Source organism: Phocoena sinus, chromosome 17 (genome assembly GCF_008692025.1).
Source record: "Phocoena sinus isolate mPhoSin1 chromosome 17, mPhoSin1.pri, whole genome shotgun sequence".
In the NCBI taxonomy this organism is placed as follows: Eukaryota; Metazoa; Chordata; class Mammalia; order Artiodactyla; family Phocoenidae; genus Phocoena; species Phocoena sinus.
In genome coordinates, this window is record NC_045779.1 from 21,022,842 (window position 1) to 21,043,210 (window position 20,369).

Consider the following 20,369-nt stretch of genomic DNA (forward strand, 5'->3'; position numbering starts at 1 on the left):
GCTAGTTCTCTCTCTCTCAGCCACCTGAGCATATAGTGAGAAGGTGGCTGTATACAAACCTGATAGCAGGTCCTCATCAGAGCCCAGGATGTGCTGGCATCTTGGTTTTGAAACTTTCCAGCCTCCAGGACTGTGAGAGATAAATATTTTTTGTATTTTGTTATAGCAACTCAAGCTGATTAATACAGTGCCCATGAACCTAGTCCTGGTCAGTTACTCTATATCACATCACTAAGCTATTTTTCCACAGTACTTAAGATAATTTTTATTTATTTATTTATTTACTTATTTATTTATCCTGTCAATCTGCAAGGTTTTAACCTTCAAGGATTTTTTGGTCTTATTCATAGAAATGTCCACAGAGCTAAGCCTCATGTCTGGCATATTATAAATGCTCAAGATATATATTGAATGAATAAATGATTTCACAAATACTTTTTGAGAAGCCTTTGTGTCAGTCATTGATAATTGCTAGGCACACATTTCTTGTCATCAAGATTGAAAGGAAACAAATATGTAGGAATTTATTCATTCAACAAATACTTTTTAAACACCAAACAAGTGTGTATGATAGATGGCAGGAATACAGTTGTGAATAAACTTAACTCCAGGCACACGGAACTGACATAAAGGAGAAAATAATTAAAAGTTATGCAAGTATACACTTAAAAATGGATAAGATGATAAATTGTATTTGATAAGTTTGAACCACATTTAAAAATAAAATAATAAAAATGTTATAAGGTTAGATAATTCTATTTGAGATATGTTCCATGAAGGAAAAGCACAGGGGTCTATGAAAATGCATAACGGGAGGACTTGATCTGCTGTTGGGAAGAGGAAAGGTCAAGGAGAGTCTATTGAAGAGTAACTGTTAAATTGAGAACTAAAGAATACACAGTGATTGTCTAACTGAAAAGACACATGAGTCCTAGGCACATGTCATAACTTAAGTTGTTGAAATGAGGGCTGAACAAAGGCTAAAGTAGCAGTAGCAGAGACGGGAAGGTGAAGAGCAGCCTGAGAGGAGTATGAAGGTGTCATTGGTGATGGGGTCCTATAGTGCTGCCATGGAGGAAACCCTAGGTCTCTCTGGAACTATGCAAAGGCAGTGAATTCAATTTTGTAGGCAGGACAATTTTCTGAAGGAAGACTTATGGTGAAACAGAGTAAGCAGAGTTCAGCAGCATGAGTATGATGGTAGATGCAGAGATGGCGGAGAACTGTGAGGCTCTTTGAGCTTGTGCAAAGCTAGAGATACTTCTATTATTAATAATGGACCCCTTTGGAGAGTCTAATGTGTACACCCTGCTTCTCTCTTTCATCATATGTTGGTGCATCCAGTCCAAATAGTTTCCCTTCTTTCCCATTCTAATAACAGAATTATTCCAACAAGTAGAAGAGGAGTTTGTTTTGTTTCTCTTTAATTTTTTTAATCTTTTTTCTCTGAGAAAGACCTATGTACATTGGTAACATATTTTTAAATGTCAAGGCATTACCACAAAGACTTTCATAAAGGCACTAAGACGCTAGAGAATTTATCTCAAACCATCCCTGCCAGGCTTTCCTTATTATTTGTATAAAAACAAAAATGCCTTTTGTGAGAAAAAGCTTTGAAGGATGAATAAGAGATACATTGGAGGAAAGAGTAGGGAAAGGAATTATTTGGCAGAGGAAATCAGAGGAGCAAGTAGTGGGCTTGTTTAGAAAATTACTAGTAGATATTTTCTTTTTATACTTGAATGAAAATTGCAAGGGAAGGCATGATGGACATGAAATCATCAAACATGAGTATGTCTATTAGCTTTCTAGAGCTGCTGAACAAGGTACCACAACCTGGGTGCCTTAAACAACAGAAATTTATTGTCTCACAGTTTTGGAGGCTAGAAGTCCAAAATCAAGGTATTGGCAGGGTTGGTTTCTTCTGAGGGCTATGAGAGAAAGATATGTTCCAGGCCTCTGTCCTTGACTTGCAGAGGGCTTTTCCTTTTGCCTCTTTATATCATCTTCTCTCTGTCTGAACATCGGTGTCCAAATTTTCCATTTTTATAAAGATGCCAGTCATACTGAATTAAGGCCCACCTTAATGATCTCATTTTACCTTGATTACTTCTGTAAAGACACTAGCTCCAAATAAGATTATCCTCTGAGGTACTGGGTGTTAGTACTTAATCACACAAATTTAAGGGGAACACAATTCAACCCATAATAGTATGTCAAATTGTTTTAGTAAACTGTAAAGTATTGAAAATAAGCATTCACAATATTACATATTTCATTGGATGGTGGCAAAGACCAAAAGGGATTATATATGAATACATGATTTCTAGAAAAAATTGTATATTTGGACACTCATATGGACAATTCTTTCAGTGATACAGAATGGAACTGTTAAGAAGATGTTTTTATGAGCCATTGATTGATTGGCTCCAAAGGAGCCTTTGGAGTTCACACCTACATTTCAAACAAAAAGGATGAATAAACAATATAATAAAAAGAGGTAGAAAAAGGAAGATTCATATGTGAGTACTCTGTATAAGAGGAGTTGGGGTGAAAAATAAGGGACACTATTATCAGAGGTAAAAAATGGAAGCGTGTCTATTGTGGACATTATTATATTATATTTTAGTATGTACTAAAATGATTTATACTTTGTTGTATCATCCCACGTATTGACCGAGCCAAATAATGCTTAAAATCACATTTTTTTTTGTTATGGTTGAATTTTGGAGTGTAGGTGAAGGTACAAAATAGCTGAAAAGTATTATAAGGATGTTCAATTGTCATAAGGTAAAAAGTGATGGCCCTAACTACGGACCATGGAGTTATGGTTAGAAATCAAACTATCTTCTCATTTCTCTTGAAATCATTCTCTTACAATGGTACATCAACTAAGAATTATCATTGACACCTTTTGTGTTAGCAATTTTTTGCTAGATTATGCTACATTTCAGTATACTGTAAAATCATGGTCAAATTATTTTGTTAATTAAAACTCTATGCTTTGGGTTTTCGTTTTGAAGACATTGCTGCCACCTCAATTCATTGAGTTTAGTCTTTGCCTAAAATTTCTTTCAGCCCTATATCCCTTTCTTCTACTTTCTTAACTCCCTAATACAGACTACTGTCCACTTAAACTATTGCTCTTGTTTTTCAGCTTCGACTCTGCCGCTGTTCTCTTCAAAAACAATTCATCTCATTATTATTTTCTTATTATCAGAAACTATATTAATTTTGTAGCATGTTTATATAAGTAATTCACATTGCTTTTAAAATGTATGGCAGGGCTCTTAATAAAAATTGACAGACACTTCCTAGAGAAAAAATAAATTTTAAATATTCATCTTTCAACAAATATGTGTCCATTCCCTAGAGAAAATAGCTTTTAATTGTTAATATTTTAGCTCATCTAAGTTAAAATTTTATAAAGCTATTTTTAAATGTAACAACTTTATATTTTAATCAGTTGGCACCCTTATAGGTTAAATGAAGATTTAAATTATTTTTCCAATTCCCCTTTCTTTTCCTACTCCTTAGCACTTTTTTCATCTCTCAGTTAGGAAATATTGTAATTTAAATAATATATATAAATAGTCATTTCCTATTTCTTCAACCACAAAGTTTATCTTTCGATTCTCAACTTTGGAGCGTGAAGGTAATACTATCTATATCCCTCATTGCTAAAGCAATGAAATGTAGCCATATTTGCATTTACTTTTATATTTTCAATATTTGTTTTGTCACTAAAATTACTTTTATGCTCAGTCTGTAGGTTCTTCAAATAGATGGAAATAAACAAATATGTTTGCATTATTATGACTATTTAATAGTTCAAAGCCAAGAATTTCCATTCATTTCCTTTAACATCTTTGCTTTTTCATTTACCTGGGGTTCTAATTGCCTTCTATTTTTGGATTCTCATTTCTGGAATATTTTCGGGATCTTTCCTTTATCATTCTCTATTCTATGAGAAGTACGAATTGCAAATTTGAGTTGGATTGCCTTAACACTAGTAACAAGGAGAACAGTTAGGAGGCTGCTGCCTTGTAAAAGCTGAAATATAAAGGGAGCTTAAATGACAAAGGTGGCAGTAGGATCAGTTCAAATCCATCATTATTATGAGTAAAACAGCTGGAAGCACATGCTCTCCATATAGTATGTCAGTGGCATCATTTTGCATAGAAAGTATTGCACAATATTGTTATATTTTCTATCAAACAAGTCCCAAGATTAGACATCATAAAGCCACTCTAGGTCATAGAGATTTCAGAATTAATAAATGTGGTAAACACATACACACTACTTTAAGAGCTATGTGTAGAGGTATATCACATTTTTATTGTATTTTTAATAGGTGCAGTAAATTTTATTAGTTTTTTTAAAATTAAGTCATAGGGATAAAAAAATCTGTGAGTTATAATGACGTAGTTTTAATAATATGTATCCTTAATAGACAATAATTAATTGGGATGTGTATGTGTTAGAGGGTGTTTAGTGGTCAGTATTTGTAAAGGATGACCTTGCCGTGGTTTGTGAGGCCTCCAAAGCAATTACTGTAGAAACCGAGATGGAAAACAATGGCATAAAGCAGATAAAACTGCTTGACTTAGTCCAAATCACAGACATTGCTCAGCAGCATTAGATGACAGTTAACTTTTAATGAGGGATGACAAGAGGTAATTAAATCTTGACACACAATTATGAAAGAAAATATCAGGTAACAATCTTGCTATGCAATATAAAAGAAGAAAAGACATTTTCTGAAAACTTGCCTGATGCTCTGTCATCTGAAACTATGCTTTATGAGTGCAGGGTGAAGGTCAAAGAGGTATCTCAACTCCATCAATCCTTTGGACAGTTACAAACGACCTTTCGCTTTCCATAAGACATTCAATATTCTGAATTGGAGGGATACATTTTTCTGTGTTTAGAAAATGGCAAAATTGAAACCTTTCCTATTGCAGGAGGCTCACTTGTGTTGACTCTCTTGGACAGCCTGTTCATTCCCCAAAGCTTGTTCAAGCTATGATCTCATTTGCATTAACTACCTAATCTAGAGAAAAACGTCAATTTGATATTGTGCAACCGAAAGTTTTCTACTTGCTGAATAACTTTTGCTCAAGCTTTAAAAACCCAACATTGGCCTATTAGAGTATGATAATTCTTCCTTTAAAATACTTGAGCGATTTTTAACTTCAGAAAGAGTTTTGCATTTACATTAGAAAGCTAATAAGGGGAATGGAAGCAAGATTTTAATTCTTGAACTTTTCCCCTCTCTGATAGTCTTAAAAAATAGTTAGTTTTTAGTAACATTTTAAATACCAAAAAAAGTTCCAATTCAGAAATAAGACTCTTCTTGCTCTAATGAATTCAGATTTTTATAATACTCAATTTTTCTTATTTTTCCATATAAAATGTCACAGTAATCAAGCTGTCATCAACTTATGTAATATATAACAGTACAGCTACTGACTAAAATTACATGTATAGGTACCTTAAGATAACACAAGACTTATACTATACTTATGAATAAGTGCTTTGTGACATGTAGTTACAAAGTTATAAGCATTAAAAATGCATGTGACACAAGTTCAAAGAGTAAGGTATTTTATTTTTTACTTATTTACTTCATTATTCTTTTAATATAGAAGAATTGGGTCTCTCCTACAAGTTCGAGACTGTTCTAGGCAATGAGCATACAGCCAGTGTACAAGACAGACAGTATCCCAGTCCTTGTGGAGGTTCCTTTGTGAAGAGATGAAGAAGTATGTAAGCAAATACATAAAAAAAATCATTCAGAATACTGTGAAATCCACTGGAAAAAAACAAAGTAATGGATAGACAAATGGAAACTGGAGCATAGTGCTTTTTACACTGTGTGGTCAGGAAAACTTTGAATAAAGTGTATATTCTTGCCTGCCAGACTATTAAAATTGTTATACAAATATATGTAATTTAATGAGTAACTGACTGAGGTTTTGGTCACTGATTGCTTTCTTCCCAAAGCCATTTCTCCAGCTGAACCATTCATACTGATTTTTACCTATAGTCATTATTTATTCTTCTAAAAGGGAAAATAATCTTTTTTTTTCTTTTTACTTTTTTTGCGGTTCGCGGGCCTTTCACTGTTGTGGCCTCTCCTGTTGCGGAGCACAGGCTCTGGACGCTCAGGCTCAGCGGCCACGGCTCACGAGCCTAGCCGCTCCGCGGCATGTGGGATCTTCCCGGACCGGGGCACGAACCCGTGTCCCTTGCATCGGCAAACAGACTCTCAAACACCGCACCACCAGGGAAGCCCAGAAAGGTAGTTTTTGATCATTGTCTAATCTTACGGAAGATTACAGGAATGCTTACTTCCTTAAATTGTTGTATTTTCTGCAATACAGCTGTAACAAAATTAATATTTTTTGTGAGATAATTTTCTAAGTTTAATTATGGAAGAAGTTAATATAACAGCTGGTTGCTTTCATTTTCTAAATGTTGTCCTTATGCTTTTTGTAAATTATAGAATTTGGAAAATAATTATAAAATTATTCAAAATTCCATCATATAGTGTACAAAAGAGTATGCATTGTTCTAAAAGGGTCTTTTTTTGACAATTACATGATAGTTATGTCGTCTACTCTTGGATTTCTATATAATTTTAAAAGTTTACTTCTGAGAGGCAGAGAATAATTTTTGTTGGCCAATAAACAGATACAGACAACTAAAGATAACCCCAAAAGAATTAACAAAGCAAAAATAAAAATAAATCTAGATAAATTATTTATGATGGTTGATATTCTTAAAAAATTTAAAAATAGTTTTGAAATTTAATTCAAGGGAAATAACTTTACTCTCTAAGTTGTGATTAGTTCCACTCAGAGTCTAGTTGGTTTCATGTTAGTTGATGCAGATTTTGTAGAAATATGGATGCAGTCCTGTTACTTGTCTCACCTGAGAGCAAACATTTAAGTTTTCAGTGGCAAATCTATCATGAGTTAAGAAGAATAATCAACTTCAGATTTAAAACTTAGTTGTAGCAAGATCTATTTTCAGCAGGAAATAAAGTACCTCACCATTTTTTACTTCAGAATTCCACTTATAAAATTGAATTCTAACTTACAAATCATTGTTTTATTTTTATAAAATGAGATACAAAATATTTTATTCCCAATTCAGACTCATGTGAATCAGATCTTTGCTAGTATCTGATTTTTCTAATTGGTTCAAGGATAAAAATCATAGGGTGCAAGCAAAACAGGAAGTGGTCTGGGATCTCCAATGCCTCTCCCCATGTTCTACCTGCTGTGTTAGAATGCACTCCAACCAGGATAACCTGTGATATCTTTAATAATATATACAGGCACATCATTAACACAGAAGGAGTGATTTTGGTCATGAAATATCTTCATCTTATACTTAGTATGTAACTAAGTATAAGATGTAACTTATACTTAGTATGTAACTAAGTATGTAATCTATGTAGATTACATAACATTCTGCAGGGAACCCTAAGGATTCATGCCAGGTGAATTTGCAGATTCCAGATTTGGTTACCATCAGCAATCCTAGCCAGGTTGGTAGGTCCTGTATATTCATAGATAAGGATTCTCCTGTTAGCAAATACCAAATTTTCTTTCACCAAGAGGTCTATCATTTGTCTGTTTAGAAGATTTGACTGTGTCAAATCTTCTAAGGGACATCAAACCTCCTCACCCAGAAGAAAATGTAAAACACAGCTTCCATTTAACCATTTACTTCTCATGAGCAAATGCAGTGAGAAGATGAAAGATACTTTGCTTACCTTGCTACACTCCTGCTCATCAAGAAGAAACCCTCGCTCCATCTGCAAATAACAAGGATAATAGCCAATGGATCATTGCAATGAAATCGTTGATACAAATCATGGAAAGTACAGTTTCATTACTGCTTCTCTATACACAATTTGAAAGTAATGAAAAATAAAATAAAGAAAATAATTTCATCCGGGTTTTATTCTGTAGTTGAATAAAACCTGAAAGAGAGTGCGTATTGGTTAGGGATCCAACTCTGCAGTCACAGTGCCTGGATTAAAATCTGGAAATTTATTCAATCTCTGATTGCCTTCATTCCCTCAACTAAGAATTAAATAATATATGTAAGGCCTTTAAAAGCAGGTATTCTCAGAAACAATACCAGCTAAACCAACTTTCAGTAATCCAAGTTGTGATTGTGCTGTAAGACTTGCATTATTGCTTTTCTATTTTAATAGACAATTACGAAGATGCAATTATATTCAGTTAACTTATTCTCACATTATTTGCATGCTATTGTTATGTTTCTTAAATTTGTTTTTTATGTTACTATTGTGCTAAAGTATAGTTCTCATTAACTGTAATGGGTTAATGGCTCTAATGTCATTAATCGAAACATAATGATAAAATGCTAATATAAACATCTAACTTAAAATAATGTTGCAAGCTTAAATAAGAACGACTTCAGTAAAACTATGGATTGTGGATTTCTGTTATGACTTTACAATGAGCATAGGCTATAATTATTTTCCACAAGTAGCTGAAAAAGAAACAAAGCACAAATTAACAAATACAAAATTAGTATCAAAATACTAGTATCTTGTCAAACTAATAAGCTGTTTACACCAATGTCCAGCGTGTTTTTGTTTTAAAGTGTTAATGAGTTGCATCTTCATTTTCAAAGTATAGTTTCTAGTAATATGATGAAGACACCCCATAATACTTCCAAAATGCTTTCCTATATTAAATGAATGTTGTCCAAAAAGGTAAAGAAAAGACCAAAACTACAGCAACATTTTTCAAAGTTGCATTTTCTGTAACAAAAGAAGAATAATACAGTATTTCTGAGAACTTCATAAAGCTAGTGCAAAGTAAATGACAAACATGGCCAGTGAAGAAGATCTATTTGGTTATCTTCAAAATCCCTTTACCAAGTAGCACTGTGGTACAGGGTGTAATACCAAAGGCATATATACCAGGAGAGAACAGCATGGAGTGCTTGCAGATATTTCTCTTTACAGGTGGATGACTCCACCAAGGAAGAGTATGAACTTCTCTTAGCAGTTTGCCATAATATCTGGAGAAAAATAATATGTGACAGAATGATATTTTTTCTTTTATAACTGGAAAGTCATGTTCAAAGAAGGGTTTGCTTTTTAAAAAAATTTTGGTAGAGGTATGGATAATTATTAATACTTTTATTTTTAGAGTCATGCTGACTGAGAAATGTACTTTTAATCAGTTCTAACAGAGCAGCAATCACTGAAAAAGGGTCTGCTCTAAATGAAATTTCCAAGTGCTCCTCCAAACAGAATATTCGGAAGGTGCCAACAGGGCTTTTTACCATGATTTTAATATTAAAAAAATAGTAAAATTAGTGTATTAGAAATGGACTAATTTCCAGTCACAGCTAACTAGAGAACATTTTTCTGCTTCCAGAGAGTTCAAGATTTTACTTTTCCATTCTGAAACATACATCTTATGAAAAATCTTTGTGCTGGTTTGTAAAATGGATAAACCAAACATTTCCTTGTGACGTTAATACTGTTAGAAAGTTCTATTTCCATGATAGTACATCCAAGTGACATAACTCAGTAATAAATGCATCATCTTAAAATGCCTTAATTTATCAACCTAGGGTCAAAAATTTTTTTATGTTTTTAATGTTGACAATTACTTTTTAGCATTTTAAGGAGATAAGCAAATAACTTGATCAATGACAATGTAACTCTTCCAAAAATACTATTTTTCTATTTCTGGAGTAAAAAAATAAACATACACACACACATATATGTATATATCAGTTATCAATTGCTAATAACAAATTACTACACACCTAGCCCTTTAAAACTTCACTTACTTATCTCAGTTTTCACAGATCAAGAGTTCAGGCAAAGCTTAACTGGGTTCTCTGCTTAGAATCTCAGAAGGCTGCAAAGTGCCAGCCAGGCTGTGTTCTTATTTGGAGGCTTGACCTGGGAAAAATCTGATTTAAACTTACTCAGGTTGTTGCCGGGATTTATTTTCTGGTGGCTGAATGATTGAAGTCCTGGTTTTCTTGCCAGCTGTCAGCCAGGGACTGCTCTTGCTTCCTAGAGACCATCCTCGGGTCCTTGGCTTGTGGTCCCCTCCATAAGTCATCTCACAACATAGGAGCTCACTTCTTCAAGGCTAGCAGGACAATCTCTCTTTTGATTAACTTAAAGTCAACTGTTAGCGACCTTTATTATGTATGAAAAATCTCTTCACTTTGCTGTATAATATAACCCAATCATAAGAGTTAAACTTGGTCACTTTTTCAATATTCTATTAGTTTGAGACAAGTCACAGCCCAGATTCAATGGGAAGAGATTGCACAACATGTAGAGATGAGGGCATGGTAATCATCTTAGAATTCTGCCTATCAATATATTACTGGATGTATTAAAAATTGCACCCTTTAATATTTCAAAGTCATGAAATCAGTATACATTGTTCCCAGTTGGGTATTACTCCATAATTTCTGAATAAGTTTTCCTCATCAATATCTTTAACTCTCTGAAAGACTTAACCATGGTTTATTGCTGTTAATTATTATTGTGACTTAAAATTGTGAATTGGGATTCTCTAACTCTAATAACAGAGTATTTAGCTACCACTAAAAAATTTAGAATAATTTAGTCCCAGAAACTGTCAAATATCTGAGCTTAGGTAGCTTTATAAGCATCAAAAATTTAGAAAGGCTAGAAATAGAAAGTAATACAAATATTTGCAGGGAGAACTATGAGAATAAACAATTATGAAGACATAAGTGGCTGTTTTTCCAATTACATTTTCTCTATAAATGAGTAAAGTGTGTTTATGCTCTTACCTTTTTTAAAAAAATACGTTGTTAATTTTTTCTTATTTAATTGTAATGAACCTATACATATGGAGTAGTAGTTTATCTTTTATTTTCTACTTTTCATTTTGATTTACATTTAAATTCAATTTTTATTAGGTCAAATATAGAGATATACATACGTAATATGTATTATAGTAACAGATAATATTAACAGAAAATATTTATGAAATAAAAGTGATGATCCTGATACAGTTCTCACATATCAGCTTTAATAAATGGAAAGAGAAGGTAAGAAACCAGTAGAGATAAAATATACTTTTCAATAACAGCTGATAGGATAATTAGCTGTTTGGAAAATAAAATAAAAATCAAGGGACTTTTCCATCGTACTCCATAAAACAAATTTATTTTAAGAGAAAAGAGTTAAATATATATAAAGCACTAAAAAAACTAGGAAAAAATAAGATCATTTATCTGAAAGAAGTCTTTCTAAGCATATAAATAATGAAAATAAGCAAATAAATGATCAAAAAATTTGGGCAAAAAATTTGAAAGCTTTTTGAGTTAAAAAATGTTATACACAGAATTAAAATAACAGTGGAGAGAATTTTAAAAAAAGCTAATTGCCTTAATAGGTCTAGATTTCTTGTAATTCAATAAGGAAAATTCTAACAATACCAGTAAACAATAATAAAGATCACAAACAGCCTTTTGTTTTTCCATTAGTTTAAATTGTCATAATATTTTAATTATATTTTCATGCAAGTCATATGTATTACTATTTCTTCCTAATACTTATATATCATTTTGTCCATTTATTTAATTGTACCAGCTGACATAAAAATACTAAATAAATGGAGTTGATAGGAGAAATATTAAATAGTAATTCTTCATTATACTTTTTTATTTTTTCAATGTCCTTCAGATAATTTAAGTTTTCAACTGTTTCTGGTCTATTTGAGTAATATATAAACTCTTCCACTTTCTGTTATTTTCATATTTATTAGCACTGTGTTATACAAATAATTTTCTTTTAATTAATTTAATATCCTCTGTAAGTGATGTTCTTTCTCAATTGGTATTTTTTAGTTTTTTTTTTGTAATGTACCAACAAACAAATTTTGTTCTTATAGTAGTACTATATACTTCCTGAAGTTTTCCTAAGAACCCAATATTAAAATGCATTTATCAAATCTATTGTTTCTGATTTTTAATTATAACGTTCTGCCTTTTTCCTCTCATTTTATTTAGCTATTTTCTAATTTCTTGAGTTGAATGTTATATTTATTTTCAATGTTTAAAGGCTAAGTATAACACAGATCCAGATGACATTTTTTTTTAAGAATTTATACTTTTCTAACAGTTTTAGATTCACAGAAAAATTGAGAGGAAGGTACAGAGATTTCCCATATACCTCCTGCCCCACATAAATAGCCTCCCCCATTATCAGCATTCCCCACCAGAGTAGTACATTTGTTGCAAATGATGAACCTACCTTGACACTTTATAATCACCCAGAGTCAACAGTTTACATTAGAGTTCAGTCTTAGTGTTATAAATTCAATGGGTTTGGACAAATGTATAATGATATGCATTCATCATTATAGTATCATACAGAGTATTTTTACTGTACTAAAAATCCTCTGTGGTCTGCTTATTCATCACTCTTTTCCTCTTACCCAACCCCTGACAACCTCTGATATTCTCTTACTGTCGCTATAGTTTTTCCTTTTTAAAAATGTCATATAGTTGGAATCATATGGTATGTAGCCTTTTCAGATTGACATTTCACTTAGTAATATGCATTTAAGGTTCCTCTATGTCTTTTCAGGGCTTGATAATACATTTCTTTTTAGCACTGGATAATATTCCATTGTCTGAATGTACCACAGTTTATTTAACCATTTACCTGCTGAAGTGCATCTTGGTTGCTTCCAAGTTTTGGCATTATTAATAAAACTGCAATAAATATCTTTGTGCAGGATTCAGGATTGCTGGATTATATGGTAAGAGTATGTTTAGTTTTGCAAGAAAACTTTTCCAAAACAGCTGTACCATTGCATTCCCACTAGCAATGAATGAAAGTTCCTGTTGCTCTACATGCTCACCAACATTTAATGTTGTCAGTGTTCCAGATTTTGGACAGATGTGGAGAATCTTTTCAGATGGTAATTTGCCATCTGTATATCTTTGGTGAAGTGTCTGAGAATTATAAATTCTTTAAAACACCTTGACAGACACCTCTAATAAGATTTTTTTCCTTGTTGTTGAGTTTTAAGAGTTCTTTATATATTTTGGGTAACAGTTTTTTTGTTTTTGTTTTTGTTTGTTTGTTTTGTTTTTAAATCAGAGAAGTCTTTTGTAAATATTTTCTCATCATCCATGGCATCTCTTCTCATTCTCTTGAGATGTCTTTCACAGAAAATAAGGTTTTCATTTTAATGAAGTCCAGCTTATCTATTATTTCTTTCATGGATCATGCATTTGATGTTGTATCAAAAAAGACAACTTTCTCAAGGATATCTAGACTTTGTCCTATGTTATCGTCTAGGAGTTTTTTAGTTTTGCATTTGACGTTTAGGTTTTTCACCTACTTTGAGTTAAGTTTTTGGGAAGTGTGTAAGGCATGAGTCAAAAGTCATTATTTGCATGTGGATGTCCGGTTATTCAAGCAACATTTGTTGAAGAGACTCTATGTGCTCCATTGTTTTGCCTTTGCTCCTTTGTCAAAGACCAGTTTTCTGTATTTATAGGGGTTTATTTCTGGGCTCTTTCTTCTGATTCATTGATGTGTTTGCCTTTTCTTTCACCAGCACCACACTGTCTTGATTACTGTAGCTTTATTGTGAGTCTTAAAGTTGGGTCAGTCCACCATCTTTGTTTTTCTCTTTCAATAAGGTATTGGCTATTCTGGTTCTTTTGCCTGTCCATATAAACTTTAGAATCGATTTGTTGATGTCTACAAAGATTGAGATTGCATTTAACCTATAGATCAAGTTGGGAAGAACTGACATCTTGACAATATCAATACCTTCCAATCTAAGAACATGGACTATACCTCATTTATTTAGTTCTTCTTTGATTTTTTCACCATATTTTTAAAGGTTTCATCATATAGCTCTTGTTTATATTTTGTTAGATTCACATCTAAGTATTTCATTTTGGGGGGTACTAATGTAAAATATATTGTGTTTTTAATTTCACATTCCACTTTTTCATTTCTCATTTATAGGAAAGTGTTTGACTTTTATATATTAACCTTGTATTTTCCAATTCTTCCATAGTCACTTCTTAGTTCCAGAAAAAATTTTTTTGTAAATTCTTTCAGATTTTCTACATAAACTATCATGTCATCTGTGACCAAAAAAATTTTTTTTTTCCTTCCCAATCTAAACACTTTTTCTCTTCTTGTCTTGTCTTATTGCATTAACTAGTACTTCTAGTACAATATCAAAATGAACTGAAGGAGGGGAATTCTTGCCTTTGGCATGAATATTATAAGCACTTAATTGATTATCTAGTCATTCAGATTATTGTGACCTGTGTCCAAGAAGGTGCTGGAGTCTAACAACAAATTGTTGTTTTACTAGTCTATTCAGATCAGAATTTCATTATGATAATATTGTCTTGTGTACATTACAAATTGATTGCATTTTATAATTCTCTCTCCTTGATTGAAATTGTAAAGCATCCCAGTTCTTCAATTGAAACTCAAGTTATATTTTAATAATACTTAGGAAAAACCCTAGGTCTTATTGAAAATAAATTTGTAAATTAGCTCTTGAGATAATTACTACTACAGGGTTCAGTCAGTTATTTCACACAGACTTCTATTATTGTGGTGGCATCTATCTTCAATAATGCCTATTATATTATTGACTCATGAGAACATTTCATTTTCTAAAATGTGCTATAGGTAATAAAAACTCAGAATTCTTAGAGGAGTGAGAAGTTTCATTAGTCAAATAAATTTGGAAAATGTTATTCTATATCTCCCTCTTGGAAATTTACAGTGCACATTAACCTTTTGAAGCTCAGGGAAATACTGCTAGGAGTAAACAAAATTTAACTTTTTTACTCATTTTTTTTTTTCCAAATAGAAGAGACCATGTCTCAGTAATATCCAACAGATATATTTTTATCTTATCCACATAATTATTTTTATCCAGATAACTTAAAATGGCAAATGGCACAATATTTTTTCTAAAGTTATAACCTAATTTTGTTTTGAATATGGATCACTTTATTTTACAAGTCTCAATGTTTCCTCATTCTCAGTATTGCACCCCATGGATTCTTCTGCCTTACAATTAAGAAAGTGCTTATCAGACTCAAATGTGATCATGTCACTCTCATTCTGAAGAATGTCAACAAATGTCAACCATTTTGAATATGATGATGTCGAAAATTGTTAGCGTGACATATGTGAACTTTAATGAACCTATGTAATTTTCATCTCTACAAACTTTATTCTTCATCTGTTTCCCATACAGTGGGTATTAATAGTCAGCTTTCTTCTTTATTCCCTCTTTTCCCTTCCTGAGTAGTCAAATACATTTCTAGGGATATGGGATCTATCTCTCTTCCCTCTTCTTTGTGCCTTTGTACATATTTTCCTGAATTCCTCTAAATGTTGATATATTACAAATGTTGACATATTACAAGCTTCTGGGCCAGAACTTCTTAAATAAGTTACTTATATTCAGAGTACAAAAGAGATACTGTTCAAAGTAATTTTTTTTTTTCAAAATATCTCAGCCACTCACTGATATAAAGTCTCTGGATGTGTTTAGTTTATATTCAGGATGATATTTAATATCCATGATAGTCTAACTCAAAATTTCATTACTTCATTCTCTATGAAATGTATGGAGTTGTTGATAGACATAAAGCTAGACTCAATAATAATAATAAAGTATACCTAGCATTTTTGCACTCATTTGCAGAGGACAATTATGTGTATGTACAGAATATTTGCAATACATAGAAAACAATGAATTTATTGTCTAATATATAATTGTAAACATAAAGTTGTTTATTTTAGTAGCACCCTTTCTTCATACTCTAATTCATGTATCATTGAAAAGAATCGTGTCTTACAAGGAAGTAAAAGTAAATTCTGGGGGAAATAAAAATTATTTTGCAAAGTAATCTCCAGCTAAACCTAATGTTACCAAAACATTTGTGCTCCCTTATTTTCTACATATTCTCCTTTGTATACTCAATGCCTGAGATAATTCCTATTGCATAGTAGACAGTAAATAGATATGCATTGAATTAATAAATAAATGAATAATGAGTAATTCAAGTTTTGAAAAACACAGTGTCTTAAGATGATCTGTTCTTTCGAGGCTTTTTCTTCTTCATATCTTCAAAGACAAAGTTTTTAGTGATACTCAACATATTTTTCTCTAAGTCTTCACTGATTTATTGATAGTTTCTGTTGATTGTAGTACCTTTATCTGAACTGTTGCATTCAAATAAACTTGACCTATTTATTATGAAGAAGCTTTATATTACAAGTTGTCAACTGAATCTTTACAAAGACAATGGATGCCATGCTCTCTGTTTCAAATTCCTTTTAGAATGAATAATAATATCAGATTTGGTTAGACTAAGAGCCATCATTAGTGAATAAATGGGCGTTTTTTCTATGCATTGCTGTGGATTTTGTATATGTCAAACAATGTGCTACTTATTGCGTGTTCTTTAAATTCATACAACAACCATAAGAAGAAGAAAATATCTCTTCATGACTGTGGAGACTGAAGCTTGGAGTTGTTAAATAAATAGTATAAAGGTATCAACTAGGGGGTAGCAGACTTAGAATCTGAAACCAGAAAATCTCCCTTTAGAAGCTGTGTCTTAAAATAGATACTACACTATATTTCCTCCCTCAGGGAAAGTCCTTCATATTTTTTCTCAAAGTAAATATGGTATCTGGCATGGTATCTGGCACAGAGTAGGTGCTCAAATAATTTGTTGGAAAAAAATGCTTAATCTAAGGTAAAGTCTGCTATAACTAAGCAAATACTAGGAATAAAAACCCATTTTTTAATAATAGGAAGGATGTAGAAATTCTGTACTAAAATGACTTCAGATATTCTTTTTAGCCCTTTATGGATGTATAAGATTTATATAATTGGCAGAAAAATGGAATGAACTTATTATCATGAAACATTTTTAATCCAATGTCACCTAGATGGATATGTAAGATATTCAAGTTTAAATATTTGAACAGTATTTTAAAAGTATATACTGCAATTATATGGGAAAGTAATACAGAGCTTTCACCCCACAAATTGTTTTCAAAGTTCTTTTTAATATTGAAATATTTGCCACTGCATAATTTACATAATCTATTCAAAATTTACAGGATTCAAATTCTACATATCCTCTCCTAAATTTGTACCAATCATTGACACCATTTAAAGAAAACAAGAGTCTTACAGGTAATCTAAACCTTTTAAGGTTCATTTCTACTTACTTTATTTAACAAATTCAATATTCATATTTATACCATAACAATCTTAAATTATACATTTTTCCATCCAAAAATTGTGCCTGCTTTTCCATAAAGTCTTCATTTTTATATTCTATCGATACCTGTACTAGCACTTTTTCACAAATATGTGAAGCTCTCACAGTCTTTATTTCACCCCCTTTCCACAGGTCCATTTCAAATTCAGTTAGTACAATTATATGTTTTATTTATAGTGCTTTTATTCCTTATGTAAAATATGCCTATAAAGATTCTGAACTAACAGAGGGAATTCACTCACTCTTCCCATAATTCCTTCCAGGAGCTGGGATACCAATCTTCTTTAGTCATCATAACCTCTTTAAGTATATTTCATGAACTTAATTTTTTCAATCTATAAATATTTATATATTTATAAAATAAATCCATCCCTTTTGAGATCTGCAAAGTTGCTTCAGATCTGTACATGTTTCAAATATTTGTCCTGGTAACACTATATATTCTTTCAGATCACACAATTATTTTGTATGAGGGGCTGAAGACACTCAGCTTTTAAATAAAAAAGAACAGATTAGACTTTGCTATTGAAGGTATAAATAACAACCAGTCCATAAAAGTTACAATCAACAACTAGGAAATACAATTAATCTTGGAAGGCATTCATAAAAATAATTATTTAAAATGAAATTTAAAGCAAGCAACCACTATCCTCCACTTCCTGCTTTATAACATTCTTTTACTCGATTTAAATTTTTCTTTCTTTGTTCTGATAATATTTCCTATGCTTATTTTTTAAAGTTATGAGAAATATGTTTTATCTTAGGTCAATAGTTCTAACAGAAAATAGCACAAGAGGTAAAAAAAAAAATTACACATATCTCTACACAATTATTTCTGGAAACAAAGTATTTAAATTATGTTAAAAAACATAGGCACAAATGAAAATGAATAAACTATGGATACACATTTCAACATGCATGAACCTAATAAACATTATGCTGAGTGAAAGAAACCAGTCATGAAAGAACACATATTATGTGATTCCATTCATGTGAAATATCCAGAAAAAGCAAATCTACAGAGACTAAATTGATTATTATTTGCCCAGTACTGAGTGTTGGAATGAGATGTGGCTGCAAATGAGCACAAAGTTTCCTTTTAGGATGATGGGTATGTTCCAAAATTAGATTGTGGTATAGTTGTACAATTGTATAAGTATACTAAAATTCAATGAACAGTACATTTGAAATAGATCAATTTTATGATATGTAAATTATATCTCAGTAAAAGGCATATCATCTTCCATCCCAGAAAGTCGTATATGAAGAAAAGCATTAGCACCTCAGCGACTGTGGAAAAAAACTGTTGATCTAGAAGTAGAATGCAAAAAACCCTAGTATTTGAATGTAATTTTCTCTAACTTAAGCTTTCTTCTTGATTCATGCTTGATCATATTCTCAGCTGGAAATGGTGACATTGAAATTATAGGTGAACACCTTGAAGCTATTGAGTAGAGATTGAATCTCAAAGGTTTTAAGGTGAAACTCAATATTTAATATGAAAAGTTAACTACCTGATATTCTTAATGGGTAAAAAAAAGCTATTTTTAAATTATCACACTTTTCCCCTTTTTTATTGGTGAAATAAAAACTTTTAAAACTTTCATTGTCCTTAGCATCAATATTATATTTGTATTTTCTTATCTGTTGTCTGCAGAGAGCTCAGAATATAAGGAAAAATAGATGTGCTGCTACTGCGTGATACTGTATAAGGATTGCATTCCACTACTTAGTTTGTGAAAACTCATATCCTAGTTTGCCCTGGCAGGTAAGTTAATATAAACTTAGGGAATTGATGAATAGATGATGGAGTGGACTAGTGGCTAATGCGGCAGATAGTGTTGTGGAGGTAGCTGAAATAGTATTTTTGAAATATCTTTAATTGCTCAAACCAGGTGTCCCATGGATATAAGGTACTGGATCTGATTGTACAGTAATTTAACTCTATAGTGAGAAAATTGCTCACCAAAATGGGGTGAATTATCTCTTCCCGAAATATGAAGGTTCCAGTGCACTAATGTACTGGAAGTGATTATTTACCAAACGTCATTCTGATCCTTTGAAGTTAATCCAATTCACATGGTTAAAATGTGTATATCTAGTGACTATTTACATTGGCTAATACCATCTTTTCATGTTTAAATTTATATTTAAAATATTTGTGTCAGTGGATTTGTGTAGCTGCTGTTTTACAACCACTGGACACATGCATAGTAAAAAAAAATGAAAAATGTTAATAATTAGGTAGGCTTTATTTTCTTTATACTTTTGAAATGAAGTTTTGCATCAGACTTTAAAAGTTAACAATCGCTACATTGGCAGAAATTAAAGAAATTAAGAAGCATAAAAAATGAAAAAAGATCTTCCATAGAAAATATCTGGTTACTTGTTTCTCTATAAAAATTGCTAGCTGGGAGTGTCAATTGTGTTAATGGAGAGAGCAATTTGAAGCTGTAATCAGGATTAAGCCTCCATAAGACTCTTCATTTTTCTTTTCCATTTGATGACAATTTTCTGTAATTAATATCAGTCCTTTTTTACATCAACCAACTGCCTTGATATTACAAATACAACATTGTGCTGTGGCTTTAGGTAAGGAGTAAATTAAGAACAGATGAATTCTTAATAACAGTCTTCTCTCACAAAATGTTCAAGATTATAAAACAATATGAGGAAATAATCACTGAAGATGTGAAAATATACAGGGATAAATTTACCTTAAAAAAGGTGATTTTTCTGAAATTCTATTAATTTAAGTTCATCTGGGCCTTTGTATTTACATGGGCATGCCAAAGGATCTAGAAAATGCATTGCAATATATAAGGATCAGGTTCATGTACATTTATAGATGAATATACATCTACTTTAATACTAGAAATAAGATTAAAAATGGACATGGTAAATCAATTGAATTTTAAACTTTTAAATGAGGTTATTAGTCATGAACATTTAAAATTAACTCTAGTTTGTACAAGTACAATAAGCTCATAAGAAATTTCTAGTTTTTTGTT